Source organism: Plectropomus leopardus, chromosome 18 (assembly GCF_026936395.1).
Source record: "Plectropomus leopardus strain MGB_pleo_1.0 chromosome 18, ASM2693639v1, whole genome shotgun sequence".
Taxonomy (NCBI): domain Eukaryota; kingdom Metazoa; phylum Chordata; class Actinopteri; order Perciformes; family Serranidae; genus Plectropomus; species Plectropomus leopardus.
The window spans coordinates 28282758-28297521 of NC_142193.1; the positions used below are offsets into that span (position 1 = coordinate 28282758).

Below are 14764 nucleotides of genomic sequence, written 5' to 3' on the forward strand. Positions count from 1 at the left end.
TCAAGGTGGAGCGTACAGATGAGTGGTTTAATCCTGGGTTTTTAGCACAGTGTGCACTTTGATCAGCGGCATGCGTCAGCGCGTGGACGTTCAACCCCGACCCGAACCCCTATCGACTATCGGCTTAATTTGCATGGCTCTACAGGCATTGATCAGGCAATTAAAGGATTTGTTGAGTGAGATTTCTGTGTCAGGGGCGTGTGACCGTTTGTGTCCATGCTCCGTATGAAGGACAGAGTTTTGTGTGATAAGATAAAAGAAGACATAATTCTTTCTCTGTCCCAGGACCACATTACGCAGAGCAAATGTATTTGCCACAAGGGTCCGCGAGAGGCCATTATCATATCAGCACATTCCATCGTTTTCTCATATATTCATCTCCTCGCTCCTCGGTGCTTTGCTTTTTTTTCTCTTTTAATTGCTCTTAAGTTCCATCACCTTTCTTCCTCTCCCTCCCGCCCTCTCTTTTCTTCTCTTCCAATGCACTATTAATCAGCCGTGACGTTTAGGAGCCTCGCCGCAGAGGAGCAAGACTGAGAAACTAAATTTCTTCTTTTTTTTTCCGTTGATGGGAGGCACTGGTTGTTGTGGGGGCGATGGACTGTGCACACTGTGTGAGCACACTACAAATGCTGCCATTACGCAGTCACTCCTATTACTCTGAGCCGCAGCCTGAGCCAGCAGCAGAGCGACAGTGCAGCCTCGTAATGAAGTGCCTCGGCTCTCCGCCGTTAGCTGAAAGTCACACAGCTGCCTCTTCCAACGCTGACGCTGCACATTGCCTACTATCGCCTTACGTCATAAAGCATTACCATATAGATGAATTAACAGTGGTGGTGAATCTCATTAACAGAACCATCTCTGAAATGATTCCACACCGGGTTCGTATGGTCATGAAAAACCTGGAAAAGTCATGACGTTTGCACATAGCAATTTCCAGGCCCAGAAAAGTTTTGGAATACTAAATATACCCTGAAAGCTTTGGAAAAGGCATGGAATTTAGTGTCACAAACCTGTATAATGCACATGATGTGTTCAAGAACCATCAGGAATGTGAAAATCCAATGATAATTTCTGTCTTAACAGTTTCTGGCTGTGGTAATTGGTGTAATTTTTTTTTTAAAAGAAAACACGTCTTCCAAACTCATTGGAAAATTACTAAAATTTCATTAAGAAAAAAATGCCAAAAAAATGTTAAAGAAAAAAAGATGGAAAATTTAAAGAAAAAACCCCACCAAAATGTTTTGTTGAAAAATGTGTTTCTTTAAAGAGCTCCAGAATGTTAAAAGGAAAAAGCTCAAAATAAATAAATAAAAAAATCGACAATTTATTCTTTAAAAAACTATTTCTTTCTTTAAAAATTGACAGTAAAATAATTTGTAATGAGAAAAAAAATCAACTGTTTTTCTTGAAAGAGCTCCAGAATTTCTAAAGAAAAAAAGCTCAAATAAATAAATAAAAGCTTAAATAAATAAATAAAAATCAACAATTTTGTCCTTTAAAAATCTATTTCTTTCTTTAAAAATTGGCAGTAACATAATAGTCCCTCCCCAGTGCTTAGGAAAAGATTTGACATGCCTCTGGACCCCCTCTTCTCTCTCATAAATAACAAAAAGGCCCTAAGTTGTAATTGAATACTCAGTTCAAATCCTCTTCTGAATTTATTTTTAAAATAATACATATTTAAAAACTGGGATTTTATTGTATATGAACTCTGCTTATACTTACAGTTACAAAATTTTCAGTCTGTTTGGCCTATTATTCAAGTCCAGCACACCTCCCGCTCTTACATAAGCTGTTCAGAGAACGCACCGGTTGGAATAATGCTTCAAATGAGCACATATTAGAATAATAATGCCTCATGAGTTTTTTAAAAGCTTTATCTCCAGCCCTTGTGTACCTAACCTAAATGGGATTCTGGCCCCTCATTATATCACCACCACTCAGTGCCATTAATTAAGTGCAGCCTGGCTCATTTTTCAGTCAAATCCAATTAACAACATTTAGACCCTGGGAGCCCACGTCATCACTCACATCCAGTGCACAAGCAGAGAATACTATATCCAGGCTGCAATCTTGAAATAAAGTATGAAGTATTTTCGGATCACCTTTCCTCCTCCCCTACAGAATGTAATTAACAGCAGATTTCTGTATCGAAGCGTAACAGTGAGATAAATGAGCTCCTCCTGGGTATATCTGTCTTCCTCCTATAGTGTTTTTTGAGAGTCTGGTGCTGTTCTGCTGAATCGGCCAGTATGTTTATGTGCTTATTTTGGGAGAATATTTATAACTGACATCTATGTTCTTTTCATGCCTTTTTTTCAATGGAAAGAGGAAGTTTTTTATGCCTCCGTGGTGGCGATAGCTGAGGCTGGAGGCATAATGTTTTGGGTTTGTCCATCGGCCTGTCCTTAAGTACAACCTCCTGGGCCATTCTTGTAAATGCAATATCTAAAGAATGCCATGAGGGAATTTTGTCAAATTTGGCACAAACATTCAAGTAGATTTAAGGATGAACTGATTAGATTTTGGTAATCATAGGTCAAATGTCAAGGTCACTGTGACCTTGACTGTGTCATTCTTGTGAAAACTATATCTCAAGAATGCCTTAAAGGGATTTTTTTTTCATTTTTGGCACAAACGTCAGAGTGGATTCAATGATGAACTTATTAGATTTTGGTGGTCATAGGTCAATGTCACTGTGTGGTCTGTCTCTCTTGTGAACGCGATATCTCTAGAACACCTAGAGGGAAATTCTTGAAATTGGGCACAAACATCCACTTTGACCCAAGAATCCATATGCTCAAATTTCACACATTTTTAATAGGATATGATGATGAAGTTCAGACATATTACATCCAAAAGGTCAAAGGTCAACTGCAACATCATAATGTTCTGCAAAAACACTTCTCTGGCTGTTATTGAACACAATAACTCAGAAACAGGAGGGAAGATACTGAATCGGTGACACTGATCTTAAAACCGCTGATTGTATAGATCTTCCATGCTGCCGGAGAGAAGATGCGTGTGAAGCATCCGTGTTTTTACAGACATGGATGTAAATTTGTAAATGTAACCTGACTGGTGCCGGTAATTCTGATTTTTTGAGTTTGTGGAAAGAGGACGTTTTTTTCCTCGACTGTGTATTTCTTAAATTAGAGCAAATTCAAGAGCCGGGGAGTAAGGATGCTTTTGATGGGAAAAAAAAGGACAGGAGAAAATAAACAAGTGTGTTTTTAGTTTCCGGGGAGAGGATAGAAAGAGTTCAACTGTGTGTTTTCTCAGGAAGACAATGACTTGTGATGAGCCTGTGCTGCTGTCTATTCTGTTTTGTCACCACATGCAAAAATTACACAACAGTGTGTGAGCATATCTCATTAATTCAGTAACTCAGTCTTACTCAAAGAAACTTTTCAGGCACGGCAAACTCGCCCCGGCACGTTCCTCTTTGTAATGAATTACAATCAGATTGTTACACCTAGGCTTCACTGATGTCCTATTATCTTGTAATTGAATAAACTTGTAAGGTACAGCAGCGGGGTGAGTGTAAGTCTCCGGTGGGTTATTTATCTCTGAGTAACGCCGTCATTAAATATTAATTGAATTGAGGCTGTTAAGATCACGTGTCTTTTAGCCTGACCTGAAAACACAGCTAAGATCTGTGCGGTGGCATCGATTGGGTTGCAAAACAGCAGATCAATACGGCTTCACTCATCCTCGTCTCACAGCAGAGGAGCAGCAACATAAGTCACCTGGAAAACGGCCTGCAGATCTAGTCATTAGCTGAGCGCTGCACTTCCAACATTTGCTTTGGTGGCATCTGTTATTTTCTGGCAGGGCCTCAGATGCTGCTGTGAGGAGGCTTCAGGTGCCGTCTCTGTTTGTGCTCCAGTTGTTGGGTAGATCTAATGCTGGGACCGTTTGTCGATCAATGGGATTTTAACCGTTTATATCAAGTCCTTTACCATTAAAAATTGTCAGCATATAATGCTTCCAGCTGCTCAAATGAGATGCTTTGCGGCTTTTTTTTCTCCTTTATGTCAATACAAAGTGAATGTAAACTGTTGGATTAACAAAACAAGTAATTTAAAGGCGGAATTTGTGATGGCCATATTTTTAGGGAGCAGGAAGAACAATGTTACGATCGCTGTGGGTCTGCGGGATCCAAATCTGTCTCTCTACCGGCCGCCCTCTCTTTCTGTGTCTGTCAGAAGTCAGTTTCATAAAGCTCTGCCCGTTCTGTCAAATATGATAAAAGAAGTAACAATATTCATTTCTGGTGTGTTATTTACCTGAATACATACTACTGCTACTACTACCACCACTACTGCCAAAACAAGTAGTATTACCACTGCTACTACTGCTACTACTACTATTACTTTTACTGCTAATACTACTGCTACTACTACTATTACTTTTACTGCTACTACTATTAATACTACCACTATTGCTGCTACTACTACTAGTACTACTACCACCATCACTACTACTGCTACTACTAGTGCTATAACTACTGCTACTACTACTACCACTACCACTACTACTACTAGTGGTACTACTAGTGCTACCACTACTGCTACTGCTACTGCTACTGCTACAACTACTATTACTACTTCTACTACTACTTCTACTAGTGCTACTACTAACAACTACTTCTACTACTATTTCTATTGCTACTATTGCTGCTATTACTTCTGCTAGTGCTACTACTACTAATACCAATACTGATAAAAATAAACTTCATTTGTATAGCACCTTGCAGACAAAAATGCAGCACAAAGCCAACACAAAAGGGATTAATAGTACCATTTAGGACTCCGCTGCGGGATACAACTTGACCTGTTATATTTGTTTACATTTTGGGCATAAAAAGTATGCCGAATTAGGTACTATCACTTCCTGTTTACAATGTACCCATGGATGTACAGACAACTATCACTGAGTGACTTTGATACTGAAGAAAACTTAAAAACGTGATGTTTCCTGGGCACGTTCTGGAATTATAACAAATGTCTTTTTTTTTAAATTTCTAATCAGTTTTATGGACGTTTATGTGCTTGTATGGGTTGTGATAATGTTGTCCTTGGAAAGCGTTAGTCACACCGAGTCTAAAAATAGGCATAACATGTCTGTGTGTTTAGAGTTATGACTCCAAGAAGGAGTGTTTTTTTAATGCAAACTGTGAGCCAAATCCGCTTGTTAAACTACCTCCTTCCTTCTCATTCACCTCACGCAGTATCTTTGCCCCACGTCTCGCTCCACACCTCCCCTTCAGCTCAGCTAGAAAACCTCTGGACTATTCAAATAATGGATTCGTTGTGCAAATACAGATTAATCACTTGTGAAAATAACTGTTATTTGCAGCCATAGATAGATTAGTGTATTTTTTGTCTGTGTCTATATATATATATATATATATATACATATATATATATATAATGTATATGGGAGCATGCATTTCATTGTTGTTTCTTTATATACACTAAATCCACATATCTGCACAGCACTCCAGTAAAAGCTCGCACAGGTATGTGAGCAGCTGTCTGGAAGAGCAGCTCTGCGCTTCAGCTGACTTGTTGTTTTTCTGGCCTCACCTAGAGGTTGTGTTGTTGAAGCGGGTGAATGATTTGTTTTAGTGTGTGTGTGTGTGTGTGTGTGTGTGTGTGTGTGTGTGTGTGTGTGTGTGTGTGTGTGTGTGTGTGTGTATTCGCCACAGGTCAGCATCTTTACGCTGCAACGACTGACAGGAAACATTTGTGCTCATGCCTAGAGGACTAACAATGCAGTGAGTGTCAGAGGGGCTTTGCTCTATAGCTGAGAGAAAGGATGATTGTAGCTGAATAGTAAACCAAACATATTTTTTATTCGTATAGTCGCAGTACAGCAGCGATACTCAGCACGCTATGCTTGGGGGCCAATTTTGCAAAATTACAGGAGGCCAAGGGCCAGTCGCAGCAGCCCCATACGTGTGTGTAGGACTTTAGGACAATTGTAGGATTTAAGGACATTTGTATAGAATTTCAGGGCATTTGTCGGATTTTTTGACATTTGTAGGATTGAGGATGTTTTTTTTAAGGATTTTAGGACATTAGAGACATAGCTAGGACCTCTGTCTGGGGTGCGGGGGATCCTTCACTGGCACTTTATTGATAAACAAACCCCTATTTTAGGACCTTGCTAAGATTGTAGCATATCTCTAGGATTTTAGGATGTTTCTTGGATTTTAAAACACTGCTCAGATTGAGGGATATTTCAAGGATTTTAGGATATTTCTTGGATTTTAGCACATTTCTAGGTTTTACAGATGTTTCATGGATTATAGGACATTTCTAGGATTTTAGGACATTAAGGGTTTAGCAAGGACTTCTGTTGGGGGTGCGTGGATCCTCTACTGACACTTTTTTTGATAAACAAGCTCTATTTGTATGCTGTGTTATGCACTCTGACACCTTATGTATACTAAAAGTGCAAAAACTTTATTTTTATTGTGAATAAGAAAATGATTGGTGGTGCCCCTTGCAACCTATTTGGGCCCTGCTTTGGCTCGCAGGCCATAAATTTGGTATCGCTGCAGTACAGCTTAAAGGCAGTGAGACAGCGAAATCTAGTCAATGCTACTGTCACTGTAAAAACGTGTGATATTGTGTTATTTGGTAAAAGCACAGACTTTTACATAACTTCCAGGAGCTTGGAGTTGTCTTCTTTGATTTAAGGGCAGCTCCTCTGATCCAGCTTTAATTTGGAATAATAACACCTGTGTCATAGTATGTGATAAATGCTTTACTTGAAGAATTTGATCAATGTCTTGTTGTGCAGAAGCCGCAACTAAGTAATGCCGTTTAAACTTCTTTTTCTTCATCTCCGCTCCATAAGCTACGTTTTTCTTTCCCATTATGAAGGCTGCGCCGGACAATAAATCAGTCTATACCAGAGAAGGGATTACTTTCCCCCGATACGGCCTTCTACCAGGAGCAAAACACGCCCCCCGCTGCTCTGAGATTGGATGGCGGTGCATCATCAGCCGAGCCGTGCACACACACACACACACACACACACACACACACACACACACACACACACACACACACACACACACACAAAAGAATCTTTAAAAGCCTGTTTTGTGATGATGCTCAGATGAAATGGTCAAGCATGGGCAGTGACCCTCGACCATCCCTGAGTGCGCTCAGGACACGAGGCAGCGTCTCGCGGCCCTGCTGCTGTTGAAATGTCATAACTAATGCTCACCTCGCTTCAGTCGCCGCAGCAAGGCGAAGCGTGCTCTGCCCTCCCCGCCACCTCTCAGCGGTGGTCTGTCCCAAAGCCTCCTGCAGCCTTTTGCTGTGACTTTGTTTGCCAGTAGATAATATTAAGAGTTATTGATTGCGTTGTGTTAAGGAAAAATGCCCGCCAGGAGTTTAGCAGAAGAACTCCCAATGGGAAGCTAATGCCTCTCTGAGGGACCTCGTCCACATACTGTCAGAATCTGTGATGTGTGGCAACCAGGCTGCAGAGAGAGGGAGGGAAACAGAGAAAGAGAGGGGTGGTGGAGGGACAGAATGGGTTGTATGTGCCAATGTGTTTCATATAGGACAGGACGATGCTGTAATGCCTCCAACCAGGCAGACAGACAAAGGGAACAGAGGGGAGATTGCAATGTGAGCTATTGTGAGAGATACAAACATAATAGGTTTGTCAAAGTGCGCCTGATTAAACTCAACGCACCTGGAGATGATGCAGCTCTCACGCAGCCGTTTAACCTCTTCTGTGTGTTCAGTCGATTGTTCCCGTTTGCATCTCGCATCGATTTCCGAAAGCGAGAAGTGGAGTTTTGAGAAGTATTGAAAACGCTGTAAGTGCTGCGACTGTTCAATTGTGAAAACTCCCGACAAACATCGACCGGAGATTTCGTCCTCATGGATTAATTGTGGATCGATGTCCTCACACACTGTAACTTGTGTCAGTGATGGAAAAAATAAAGATCAGTCTTACAGCTCAAGTTTGGCACTGCATCAGTTGTTTTCATGATATCTTAGTCATCGCTGGAGGGATCTTGATAAAACTTGGGGCAAAGATACTTTTCAATCGCATAAAGTAGTTGAGCGACAGTTGGAGGTCAAGTTAAGTATGGATATAGGACTGTGTGGTTTCAGGCAACAGTGTGTTCCCTGTTGACTTATTTGATTGATTTACAAATATTTTCCAGTGTTTTCAGTATTACGGTCTTGCTTTAAGAAATTTGAAACGTCACAGTTATGCATTTCGCATAACCAGAAGACACTGAGAAGTGCAAGTTCATCGAAAATTATCTATTTCGCAGTAAAGACTGAGATATCATGAAAACAACTGATGCAGTGCCACCTTCATTTCTTCAGCGGCGTAAAAGGTTAAACCAGTCTAATAAGGTTTATGATCTAAAGGAAGGCCATATAAAAAGTTATGTTTTGAGCTTTTCTTAAATATGCTCACATATGTAACCAAAACATTTGAAAGTGAGGCTACACTACACACCTGTTGCTTCTGGTGGCATGCTATGCAACTAAATGCCTCGATTCACATGTTGTGTCTGGAATTAAGTAGAAAAAAAAGTATCAAATGAAGTTCTTTTTCCCCAAGTGTACTGGTAGTGATACTGGTGACACTGGTTTTGTAAAATGAGGCCTTATTTTAGGTCTTCTGTCTGAACAATGACCGTAGCTGACCCGGTTTCCTTATCGAGGTACGGCACAGGAAAGCCGCCCAGCTAGACGAAACATCTTTTAACCTTTTAAACGTGCTCAACACTTTGGACGCTTTGTTTCTGCAGCACTGTCAGAGGCGCGCTCTTTGCGGTATTGTACACAAACAGAATAACAAGGGGATCAGTGCATGCTTGTTTCTAATACGGTTGGTATCTCATGACAACAGCTCGCCAATTAATTTAGTGTGAGCAGAGACGGGGTGGCGGGGGGTGACGGGTGCAGTTAGGGAAAGATGAGAACAGAAAGAGCAATAACAGGGGTGTTGGTTAGGGTACAAGAGTCCTTTTGGGGGGTCGAGTCCCGGGTGTAAGTGATTGTGTGTTTGTGTGTGTGTGTTTTTGAATGTGTGGCTGGGTGTAAATAACGCCAGTGCTGGGTGTTAAATTAAGCTTCGGCCCGAGAATGTGCCACCTCGAAAGATAAGACAATTAGAGCATGCTCACACAGCCAGACCCTGATGGCACCCTCATTAAGGATGTGTGTGTGTGTGTGTGTGTGTGTGTGTGTGTGTGTGTGGAAGAAAGAGAGAGAGAGAGAGAGTGTGTGAGAGATTAGGGCTGAGTACTTTCAGATTCTTTTATTGAGCACTTGATGATCAATGACTTCCTAGGCTCACTATTGGGGCAGAGCCACACTGGGGGGGGGTGGGGGGGTGGGGGGGCTATGTGGCAGCTATGTGCCCTGTTTTTCTAATCCATTTGAGATAATAAAATGCCTAAAAATCTGTACATAATTTGGGGGAAACATGATCAGAAAAAATCCATCCGTAGAGCCTACATCCTGTTTTGTGTTTAATTGTTCTCCAACGTATGCTGAGAATGACAATTTTTTACTTCTGCCACCTAAAACGATGTGAAAATAGTTTGATGTCACTAAGTGACATAAAATAGGAAGTGTAGGAATCTATCCTAAATGGCATAAGTTATCTTTAAACCTGTTTTTCCCCTTCTATGCTGTAGTAGAGTTCACAGAATGACTCCAGGATAGTACATTTAGCTGGCAAATCTGCTACATTTGAATCCATGCCATAATAATCTGGACAGCTCTAACTGCAAATCAAGGATCCCCATAAATGACAAGTGAGGCCACGTTTAGATGAGAACAGCCTGCATTCATGTGATAACATTGTGAATATTCCTGGTGTGCACAGATCTACAAAAACAACAGAAAATGCTGTTCTATGCATGCAAGGACAGAAGTTGGTGGAGTAACTTTGTAATGACACACCATAGAAGAACAGCGCGAGAAGTACGGCTGCAACATCACCGTTCTCACAGGATCCGTGCACTGCCAGTTTACACAGTGACAGAAGGGGTTTTCAAAAAAATTACACTCTGGCCCCCAAAATACTGCGTGTGGACAAAAAGCCAAACCGCAACAAAAGTTTAAAATGTAAGAACCGTGTAAACGGTCCCTAAGTCTGGTCATCATATTAGACCAACAGAACATTAACTCAGATTTCTTCAGGGATCGCATGGTAGAATAAACATTAATTTATAGCCCTATGAAATCGGTTTTAATTTTTTTCCAGCTTCAGTTGAACTTTTTCCCTCCGTGTTCGACCACAGAGATTTGAGTGACCGCGAACTTGATGCAGAATCATCCAATGCTGCCTTTAAAATGATGGGATTTGACCTGGCTTGGCTGACCGAGTCTTTACATTATTATTTAGATGACACAAAGTCAAAGGTATTTTTAAAACATAAAAAAGATTCAGAACTTTTTATAAAACAATCACGGCTGAAGCCCCTGAAGCCACCCACTCCTCCGTCTCTGTTCGCCAAAGTCTTGAAACCATGTTGATTTGACCGAACCAGACAGTGCATGAAGGCCTTTAAAAAAAAAAACAACAGAATCCACACAAGCGTACATATTTTATTTTCTCATTGCAAAGAGATAACAAGCACAGCAGACCCGAGAGAGACCTGTAAAATGTTGCAAATACATAATATGCACGTCGGCCTGCCAGGTCACCGAGATGCTCCATTAAACATATAGCTAAGAGTATAATAAGAGTCAGTGGAGGGTAGAGAGGCAATCAGCCTTAAAATGTCCCGCCTAGTGGGTCTATAGGACGAATACAGTCCATATTAATTCTCAGAACTAAGCGCTCAGCCAAAGATTCAAGCTGTTTGGACTCGTAAGGCTTTCACACGTTATAATTGTAACCATAAATCCTTCAAGGGATTTATCTTTGCCGTACAGTGAGTATTATGTGGCACAGTTTGGATCATAATGTGGATACTGGTTGCAGTTATGGGGGTGATGATTGACAAGTCCCATCCTAAAACTATGTATGGAGGAAGATACATTAGGCAAGAGCTCGGGGTGACAAATATATATGTGGCTAAAAATAGGCCAAAAAACTGCCACCTCCACATTCTTACTGTATGCAAATTTAACTTTTTTAGTGCATTTCAAGATGTTCGCAGCACTTAGTAAATGTTATAGATACTGCAACGTGTTAACAGCAGCTGTAAAGTCTCATATATGAGCCAATGGTCAAATATGGTAAAATCGCACTTTTCCACTGGGAAAGGGCGAGCGCTGTTTTGACACCAGGATGATAATATATATTTCATTTTAAGTCCACTGGAATTATATTATCTGTCAAGACAAAATTGCCCCCTGACATTATCTGTAACTGCTGCCCAAGTGTCTGATATCTATTATGGAGCAGGGAAACCCTCGGGGTGACATAAGATACTGTCTCCTTGGTTGCAAAGTGCAGCGTTAGCCCTCATCTACGCACCATGTTCTCCAGTGTGTGTGTGTGTGTGTGTGTGTGTGTGTGTTTGCATACTGTAATGGAGAAAGAGTGAGAAAAGGGAAAAGACAACATGCAATTGACAGTATGTACATTATAGTGCAAAGAGAGGGTAAGACTTACAGGTAACCCCCCCCCCCAAAAAAAGTTAACGATCTTCGATACAGTATGCATTGTGTTAACTCCACACTGCCAAGGCTGCAACTAACAATTATTTTCATTAATAATCAATTAATCAATTAGTTCATAAAATGTGTAAAATGCTTGTCAGAATTTCCCAGAACCCAAAATGATGTTTTCAAATAGCTTCTTTTGTCCAAAAGCGAAAGACTCTTCATTTACTATGTATTAACTCTTCATTTACTTACTATTTACGTTATCTGTAACTTTAGTGATATGCAGCTTTGCAGTGCAATGCAACAACCTTTTAAACAAACTTTCCAGCGGACTGTGGTTTGTGCAAGATCTGACGCTGCAAAACCAAAGCAGTTCCAGATGACTGATGAGACTGAACCTTTTTTGGGAATGCACTGGTCATGGTGTCGTGTGAGGGGGGTGGGCGCAGTGAACTATGGAAACCCAAAGAGGAAGCGGAAGAGGAAGTTTAAGAGAAAATCTAGGTTTTCATTTTTCCTAAACCACAAATTTGCATTAATAAATAAGATTTATCACTCAGCCCTCAGTATTACAATGATTTTTTCATCCATGTATTGGTAGTGAAAATTCAGTGTCAGAGTGTGGACCATGGGATTTTTTATTTTTTTAAAATAATTCTGCCATCCGCTGACAGCGAAAGAAGCCAATTTGAAAATGATCAAACAATAAATTAGAAAAGATTCTATCTGATTATATATCAGCATGATTGTCACGTACTGGCTCCTCTGTCCCTGTTTGACTGCGTCTTTCTCTAAGTGTGTGTCTTTTGTGATAAATCAGTTGTGTAATTGAAGAGGCGGTATGGATATGCTCGAATGGTTAATGTTGAGAGACAGAGTCTGCATGTTCATTACTTAACACTGAAGCCTTGTGCGCCTTCTACATAAATGGATTATTTCATAGTATGTGTATGCATCATTCAAATTGATGCAGCCTTCTCCAATGTGCGTGTGTGTGTGTGTGTGATAGAGAGTATGAGGTGGGTCAGTGCGCATGTCAGTGCATGTTTATGTGTTTGTGAGTGTGTGTGTGTACTCTCATTGTGGTTTCTGTCGTGATTGCGAGTGAGCCAGACCTTAAAAAATCAATCATCGAGAGTGACGAAGAACGAGAGAGCACAGAAGGAAGCAAAAACACATGCACAGATGCACACACACACACACACACACACACACACACACACACACACACACACACACACACACACACACACACGGAGCGAAGTCCTAGAACACTGCAGTGAGAATAAACGCAGGCACGAGGAGAGTCGAGACACTCTGTGCTTTTCTGCTTTCACTTCAGTGCAGAATGAGCTCTTACTCTCCACTTATCTCACTCCTGTAATCACTCTCTTTCTGTTTCTTTTCCCTGCTCTCCACTATTTCACTCTCTGCATCATCATTCTCATCTAATGCGCCCCTCTCTCTCTTCTTCTGCACCCTCTTTCCTGTCATCCTCTCTCTGCATTTATCTCACCCCTCTCTCTCTCTTTCTCTCACACAGTTTTTTAATTAAAATCTTTCTGTATCAAGGGATTCTGTTATGGTGGTGATTTAAATGGAGGGGCTGACATAAACTTAACATTACTGTCAGACCAAAGCAAATTCCATCAGCCATGCTTAAATTTGCAGCGCTGGCTATTTTCCAAAAGGCTTCTCATTCTAGAGCCAATATCTATACTGCCACCTATCTATCATCTTTTTTTTTCTATCTGCTCTTGACCTGTGCTATTTTTTTTTTTATTTTCAGAGTGTCAGGTCAGAGGCATGCATCAGGAAGTGTATGTCATGTATATGCAGGTGTGTAGTGAGGGTAATAGTGGGATTAAATGCTCAAAAATCCTAAATATCTGGAATATTTCCTTCAATTCGTTTAAAATTATTCCAATTAGAGCTTCCTACGTACCTGTTTACACAGATGCCAAATTAAGTGATCTGATAAGAGTGTGTTTACATTAAACCAAAAATAAGGCAATAATTGGTATTAGAATATCGTAAATCACTCTTTCAAAAATCTGAAAAAATGCAAATAAAAGGGAAAGTAGGATTTTCTGATTCATGTTTTTTCTGATGTAATTTAACATTTAAAAAAATTGGTGATCTCTATTTAAAAAAATAATTTACCGAATGCCTTTTGCATAACTAGAAGACAGTGAGAGGTCCAAATTTAGCAAACATTGTCTGAATAACCAAGATTTTGCAGTATTGAATCTTGAAATGCATAAGACAAAAAAATCCATAAGAAAACTTGCCAACAAACGCTAGCTATGTTCTGTACTGTTTTACCCTCGTCTCTGTCACACAACATTTGGGCAAGATGTGCGGGATCAGATAAAGTGTTTAAATTGTAATTTGGCACCAATATATTATTAAATTCATATAGTCTCTTTTTAAAATAAACGTACCTAGGTAAAAAAACTGCTCTGAGGTTCACTTCCTTCGGTTTGGTAAACAGAAGCTCATCATGAGGTTTAGAAAAAGCATCATGATTTGAGTTAAAATAATATATATACATTTTTTACTAAAGTAATGTTTCCTTAAACAACTGGATTGACTTTAGGTTTCACGGACACAAACAGCAGTCTCTCAGATGAAAGTCCGGAGTTTGTTTGACACGTCCATCTTCCCTCTGCCCCATGTGTTTTTTTTTTCTTGCTCTTTATACTTATGACAGTTGCTGGGATTGTCAAAAAATGCCGCCGCCTGGTGCATCTCATAGTTTCACCAAAGGGTGCCTCTGTGACTCGGTATCTGACACCGAGGGCCGCCGACAAAGTGTCTGTATTTGGTGGATTTTGCTTTTCTGTACCGCAATACTTTTTAGCCAACTTATACGCTGATACTGAAATCAACCTACTACACCAGCATTGTCGATATGCATCCGTCAGGCTCGAGCGCAGACAGACCTGCACATATGCTTGTCACGCACACACACTTTGACACACTCATGCTGAGTTATATGCCCACAGTGCCAACCACCTTGCAGTGAGAAACGAGACACTTCCCCTCCTCATGAGTGTTAGCATCCCCTCCATGCCTCCTCCTCCACGGCGGACTCGCTCTCTCTGGTGGATGGGAGCCCGTGGTCGGGTCTTCATAAA

At 40.7% G+C, this 14764-nt stretch overlaps 1 protein-coding gene across 3 annotated transcripts in view; it reads left to right on the forward strand.

The window, feature by feature from the left end:
- grin2ba (glutamate receptor, ionotropic, N-methyl D-aspartate 2B, genome duplicate a) overlaps positions 1 to 14764 on the forward strand; it is a 187568-nt gene that overhangs the window by 16129 nt on the left and 156675 nt on the right. The gene's annotated exons all lie outside the window — the stretch shown is intronic.